Below are 7,500 nucleotides of genomic sequence, written 5' to 3'. Positions count from 1 at the left end.
GATTCAGAACCGCCGGACCTATCGGAGGTCGGACTGTAGAAAAAAACTCGGAGAAAAGGAACCATTGGGAAGGGGCTGAGAGGCAGGTGCGTTCCCGGGCCCCTGGGGGCCCCGGCAGGCGGGCCCGGGTGCTGCCTGGCCCCGTCTCAGCATGGCCAGACCTCGCGGAGGCCTGCCTGAGCAAACTCGGAGGAAAAGGCCCATCGGCAAGGGGGCTGAGCGGCAGGTACGTACCCAGGCCCCTGGGGGCCCCGGCGGGCATGCCCGGGTCCTGCCTTCCCCTGATTCAGAATCGCAAGACCACACGGAGGTCTGTCTGACCCTCTCCCTACTAATCCGGAGGAAAATTACCCCCCTTTCTTGTAATCCGTGCACTTGAGGTGACAGAGGGGACCTAAGGCGCGAAAGTGCCCGACCTCCTGGAGCCCTCGCTGGGATCCGGGAGGCAAATGGCACCTCATCGGGACTTCCAGGGAAGTTCGGCCATCTGGTCGCCCCCATAGGAAAGCATTGCCGGAGACCAGATGGCCGAGGCGATCCTGGAGACCAGATGGCCGAGGCGATCCTGGAGACCAGATGGCCGAGGGGATCCTGGAGACCAGATGGCCGAGGGGATCCGGGAGACCAGATGGCCGAGGGGATCCCGGAGACCAGATGGCCGAGGGGATCCCAGAGACCAGATGGCCGGGCACGAAAGTCAAGCCAGCCTATGTCACTCTGTGCCCCAACGAAAAAGTGAGCTGGCGTCAGGGAAAGGGCGGGTTGGGGACCGGAGGCCCAGGGCCTAGCACCCGACCCTGGGCCCGGACGGGCCCCTGGACCCAGCCTGGGCTCTAATGCCCGGAGACGCAGGGGAAGCCTCCCCGGGCCCTCCGGACCCCGTCCCAGGCACCCTGCCACGCAGCAGGACCAAGGACAGAGCCCGGGATGGGGAGGCCGCCCTCCCCGGGCCCTCGGGGGCCCCGGCCGAAGCTCCTGAACTCAGTCCGGCAAGGGGAGGCTTCCCGGGCACAACGGAGCCCCGTCCCGGGGCTTTGGCAGTGTGGCATGTCGGTGGACGGCGCCCAGGGCCGTAGCACACAACCCGGGGCCCGGCCGGGCCCCTGGACCCAGCCGGGGCTCCCGGGCCCGGAGGCGCAGGGGAAGCCTCCCCGGGCCCTCCGGACCCCGTCCCGGGCACCCTGCCACGCAGCAGGACCAAGGACAGAGCCCGGTATGGGGAGGCCGCCCTCCCCGGGCCCTCGGGGGCCCCGGCCGAAGCTCCTGAACTCAGCCCGGCAAGGGGAGGCTTCCCGGGCACAACGGAGCCCCATCCCGGGGCTTTGGCAGTGTGGCATGTCGGTGGACGGCGCCCAGGGCCGTAGCACACGACCCGGGGCCCGGCCGGGCCCCTGGGCTCCCAAGCGCAGGGGAAGCCTTCCCGGGCCCTCCAGACCCCGTCCCGGGCACCCTGCCACGCAGCAGGACCAAGGACAGAGCCCGGGATGGGGAGGCCGCCCTCCCCGGGCCCTCAGGGGCCCCGGCCGGAGCTGCTGAACTCAGCCGATGGAGGGGAGGCTCCCCGGGCTCGAAGGAAACCACGTCCTGGTCCTTTGTCAGTGCGGCAGGCCGGGGGACCGGGCCCAGGGCCGGGGCACCCGACCCGGGGCCCGGCCGGGCCCCCGGACCCCATCCAGGGCTTCCTGCCACGCGGCAGACCCAGGGACGGATCCGGGGCTGGGCCGGCATCCTGGCATGTCCAGCTGACGGCTGAGGACCGCTAGGCCGAGGGGGGTCCCAGAATACCTTGTCCCTACCAATCCGGAGGAAAATTACCCCCATTTCTTGTAATCCGTGCACACGAGGTGACAGAGGGGACCCAGGGCGCAAAAGTGCCCGACCTCCTGGAGCCCTCGCTGGGACCTGGGAGGCGAGTGGCACCCCATCGGGACTTCCAGGGAAGTCCGGCCATCTGGTCACACCATAGGAAAGCTTCGCGGGCGACCAGATGGCCGAGGCGAGAGGGGCGACCAGATGGCCAGGAACGAAATGACGCCAATCTGTCTGCCCCGGGCCTGTAGGGCTCAGGAGCTGCGGGGCCCCTGGGCTCTGGGACTGCAGGGCTCGGGGACTGCAGGGCTCCACGGCTGCAGGGCTCCGGGGCTCCAGGGCTCCAGGGCTCCAGGGCTCCAGGGCTCCAGGGCTCCAGGGCTCCAGGGCTCGCGGGCTGCAGGGCTCCAGAGCAGCAGGGCTCTGGGGTTGCAGGGCCCGGGACCCATGGAGCCCGTCCCAGGACCCATGGAGCCCGTCCCAGGCTCTTCCCCACGCCGCGGGTCGGAGGAGGGAGCCCCGGATGCCTGGGAGGTGTTGCCCGGGGCACATCCCATCTGGTCCCCAGGAAGGGGACCGCCAGCACAGGCAGGCGGGCCCGGGTGCTGCCTGGCCCTGTCTCAGCATGGCCAGACCTCGCGGAGGCCTGCCTGAGCAAACTCGGAGGAAAAGGCCCATCGGCGATGGGGCTGAGAGGCAGGTGCGTACCCGGGCCCCTGGGGGCCCCGGCGGGCGGGCCCGGGTCCTGCCTTCCCCGGATTCAGAACCACCGGACCTATCGGAGGTCGGAATGTAGGAAAAAAACTCGGAGAAAAGGAACCATCGGGAAGGGGCTGAGAGGCAGGTGCGTTCCCGGGCCCCTGGGGGCCCCGGCGGGCTGGCCCGGGTGCTGCCTGGCCCCGTCTCAGCATGGCCAGACCTCGCGGAGGCCTGCCTGAGCAAACTCGGAGGAAAAGGCCCATCGGCAAGGGGGCTGAGCGGCAGGTACGTACCCGGGCCCCTGGGGGCCCCGGCGGGCATGCCCGGGTCCTGCCTTCCCCTGATTCAGAATCGCAAGACCACGCGGAGGTCTGACTGACCCTCTCCCTACTAATCCGGAGGAAAATTACCCCCCTTTCTTGTAATCCGTGCACTCGAGGTGACAGAGGGGACCCAAGGCGCAAAAGTACCCGACCTCCTGGAGCCCTCGCTGGGATCCGGGAGGCAAATGGCACCTCATCGGGACTTCCAGGGAAGTTTGGCCATCTGGTCTCCCCCATCGGAAAGCATTGCGTGTGACCAGATGGCCGGGATCGAAAGTGCTTCACACCCCGAGCCTTCGTGGTAGGGCTCCTGCCTGCCTTTCCTGCCTGCCTGCCTGCCTCCGTCCGCGGCGGACGGGAAAGACCATCCGCCATCCTAATTTACCCCAGGCTTAACGGGTCACCCTTAACATAGCCTTAACATAGCCAGGGACGATGGGGCCGATTATGATGGCGGACGGGAAAGACCGTCCGCGGTGGCAACGGACAGGAAAGACCATCTGCAGGGCGGACGCGAAAGTGAAGGCCCGTCCCAGGCACTCGGCCATGCAGTGGAGAAGTGTGGCTCAATGGTTAGCGAGTCAGACCCTGATGCAGAGGTCTAGCCCGGGACCAGGGTTCGATTCCCCGCCTCGGCGGGTCTTGGGCACAAAATCCCACGGAACTGATAATTTTCGCCTCGGTGCCTATTCCAATCATGGAGTCCCACTCACCAGCCTGGGAGGGGTGCCCTGCCTTCCCCTGATTCAGAATCACCAGACCACACGGAGGTCTGACTGACCCTCTCCCTAGTAATCCGGAGGAAAATTACCCTCTTTTCTTTTAATCCGTGCACATGAGGTGACAGAGGGGACCCAAGGCGCGAAAGTACCCGACCTCCTGGAGCCCTCGCTGGCATCGGGGAGGCAAATGGCACCTCATCGGGACTTCCAGGGAACCCCGGCCACCTGGTCGCCCCATTGGAAAGCATTGCGTGAGACCAGATGGCTGGGATCGAAAGTGCTTCCCACCCCGAGCCTTCGCGGTAGGGCTCCTGCCTGCCTGCCCACGCAAGGCAGGGCTCCGGGACCCCGGCTGGGCCTCAGGCGCGGGGTGGACCACCGGAGCTCTCAGGCACGGACGCCCGAAGGGAGGACTGCCCGGGACCCGCGGACCCCGTCCTGGGCACTCTGATCTGCCGCCGGCGCCGGGGATCGAACCGTGATTCCCCAGATGGGGATATCCCAAAAATCCGGCCTGGGAGGTGCTCGCCAGGACCAGGGTTGGAGACCCCTGACACAGACCTTCTGACACGGATCGGAATCGAACCCAGCAGATTGCGCGTTGACTGCCCAGGGGTCTCCAACCCTGGTCCTGGCGAGCACCTACCATGCCGGATTTTTGGGATATCCCAATCTGGGGAATCACGGTTCGATCCCCGGCGCCGGCGGCAGAAAAGCCCAGCACCATGTGACTCTGGGAAATAGCTGACGCCGCAGCTGACTCCGAAATCTGGAGATCACGGTTCGATCCCCGGCGCCGGCGGCAGAAAAGCCCAGCACCATTTCACTCTGGGAAATAGCTGACGCCGCGGCTAGGGCGGCTGACTCCGGAATCTGGAGATCACGGTTCGATCCCCGGCGCCGGCGGCAGAAAAGCCCAGCACCATTTGAATCTGGGAAATAGCTGACGCCGCGGCTGGGGCGGCTGACTCCGGAATCTGGAGATCACGGTTCGATCCCCGGCGCCGGCGGCAGAAAAGCCCAGCACCATTTCACTCTGGGGAATAGCTGACGCCGCGGCTAGGGCGGCTGACTCCGGAATCTGGAGATCACGGTTCGATCCCCGGCGCCAGAAAAGCCCAGCACCATTTCACTCTGGGCAATAGCTTGCTTAATCTTCCCGACGGCCCCTAGCGACCCTTACGGGTGACTGTGCGCTTTACAAATGTGGATTATTATTATTTGGGCCGATTCCGATCCGGTTCGTAAAAGCACATCCGCCCGAATCTGTACGCCCGGGGGGGGGAGGACTGCCCGGGACCCGTGGAGCCCTTCCCGGGTAATTTGCCATGCCGTTGGCCTCCTGGAGATGGGTACCCCGGACGCGTCTGGGGGCGGTCTGCCCGGTGGGTGCCCCGGACGCCTGGGGGAGGTCTGCCCGGGACCCGTGAAGCCCTTCCCGGGTACTTTGCCATGCCGTTGGCCTCCTGGAGATGGGTGCCCCGGACGCCCGGGGGAGGTCTGCCCGGGACCCGTGGAGCCCTTCCCGGGTACTTTGCATGCCGTTGGCCTCCTGGAGATGGGTGCCCCGGACGCCTGATGGAGGTCTGCCCGGGACCCGTGGAGCCCTTCCCGGGTACTTTGCCATGCCGTTGGCCCCCTGGAGATGGGTGCCCCGGGGGAGGTCTGCCCGGTGGGTGCCCCGGACGCCCGGGGGAGGTCTGCCCGGGACCCGTTGAGCCCTTCCCGGGTATTTTGCCATGCCGTTGGCCTCCTGGAGAAGGGAGGTTTTTCCCCAGGCACATCTCATCTGGTCGTTCCCCTCGGGCAGAGAACTGCAAGAAGTGTCTGGGCATACCTTGTCCCTAGTAATCCGGAGGAAGGCTACCCCTCTTTCTTCGAATCCGTGCGCACCGAGTGACATAGGGGACCCAAGGCGCGAAGGTACCCGACCTCCTGGAGCCCTCGCTGGGATCCGGGAGGCAAATGGCGCCTCATCGGGACTTCCAGGGAAGTTCGGTCATCTGGTCGCTTCCATAGGAAAGCATTGCGGGAGACCAGATGGCCGAGGCGATCCTGGAGACCAGATGGCCGAGGGGATCCGGGAGACCAGATGCCCGAGGGGATCCCGGAGACCAGATGGCCGAGGGGATCCCAGAGAACAGATGGCCGGGCACGAGAGTCAAGCCAGCCGGTGCCACTCTGTGCCCCGACGAAAAAGGGAGCTGGCGCCAGGGAACGTCAAGGTGGGGACCGGAGGCCCAGGGCCGTGGCACCCGACCTGGGGCCCGGACGGGCCCCTGGACCCAGCCTAGGCTTTGATGCACGGAGACGCAGGGGACGCCTTCCCAGGCCCTCCGGACCACCGTCCCGGGCACCCTGCCACGCAGCAGGACTAAGGACAGAGCCCGGGATGGGGAGGCCGCCCTCCCCGGGCCCTCGGGGGCCCCGGCCGAAGCTCCTGAACTCAGCCCAGCAAGGGGAGGCTTCCCGGGCACAGCGGAGCCCTGTCTCAGGCCTTTGGCAGTGTGGCAGGCCAAGGGACAGGGCCCAGGGCCGTAGCACCCAACCCGGGGCCCGGCCGGGGCCCCCCGGACCCCATCCAGGGCTTCCTGCCACGCGGCAGGCCCAGGGACGGACCTGGGGCTGGGGCGGCATCCTGGCATGTCCAGCTGCCGGCTGAGGACCGCTAGGCCGAGGGGGGGGTCCCAGAATACCTTGTCCCTACCAATCCGGAGGAAAATTACGCCCATTTCTTGTAATCTGAGCACACAAGGTGACAGAGGGGACCCAGGGCGCAAATGTGCCCGACCTCCTGGAGCCCTTGCTGGGGTCCGGGAGGCGAATGGCACTCCATCGGGACTTCCAGGGAAGGCCGGCCATCTGGTCGCACCCACAGGAAAGCATTGCGGGAGACCAGATGGCCGAGGCGATCCTGGAGACCAGATGGCCGGGACCGAAATGACGCCCAATCTGCCTGCCCCGGGCCTGTAGGGCTCGGGGGCTCGGGGGCTGCAGGGCTCGACGGCTGCAGGGCTCCGGGGCTCCGGGGCTCCGGGGCTGCAGGGCTCCGGGGCTGCTGGGCTCCAGGGCTTGGGGGCTGCAGGGCTCCGGGGCTGCAGGGCTCCAGGGCTCGGGGGGCTGCAGGGCTCCAGGGCAGCAGGGCTCCGGGGTTGCAGGGTCCGGGACCCATGGAGCCCGTCCCGGGCTCTTCCCCACGCCGCGGGTCGGAGGAGGGAGCCCCGGACACCTGGGAGGTGTTGCCCGGAGCACATCCCATCTGGTCCCCGGCAGGGGACCGCCAGCACGGGGAGGGTGCCTGGGCATACCCTTGCCCCTAGTAATCCAGAGGAAAATTACCCTCCTTTCTTGAAATCCGTGCACGCGAGGTGACAGAGGGGACCCAGGGCGCAAACGTGCCCGACCTCCTGGAGCCCTTGCTGGGGTCCGGGAGGCGAATGGCACCTCATCGGGACTTCCAGGGAAGTCCGGCCATCTAGTCGCCCCCATAGGAAAGCATGGCGGGCGACCAGATGGCCGAGGCGATCCTGGAGACCAGATGGCCGGGACCGAAATGACGCCCAATCTGCCTGCCCCGTGCCTGTAGGGCTCGGGGGGCCGCAGGGCTCGACGGCTCCGGGGCTCCGGGGCTGCAGGGCTCCGGGGCTCCCGGGCTGCTGGGCTCCAGGGCTCGGGGGCTGCAGGGCAGCAGGGCTCTGGGGCTGCTGGGCTCCAGGGCTCGGGGGCTGCAGGGCTCCAGGGCTCCAGGGCAGCAGGGCTCCGGGGCTCCGGGGTTGCAGGGCCCGGGACCCATGGAGCCCGTCCCGGGCTCTTCCCCACGCCGCGGGTCGGAGGAGGGAGCCCCGGACACCTGGGAGGTGTTGCCCGGGGCACATCCCATCTGGTCCCCGGCAGGGAACCACCAGCCCCGGGAGGGTGTTTGGGCATACCCTTGCACCTACTAATCC

The sequence above is a fragment of the Lissotriton vulgaris genome, chromosome 4_1 (genome assembly GCF_964263255.1).
Source record: "Lissotriton vulgaris chromosome 4_1, aLisVul1.2, whole genome shotgun sequence".
NCBI classification, from domain to species: Eukaryota; Metazoa; Chordata; class Amphibia; order Caudata; family Salamandridae; genus Lissotriton; species Lissotriton vulgaris.
The sequence above is the reverse complement of the archived record's forward strand: the minus strand, read 5'-3'. Positions refer to the sequence as shown.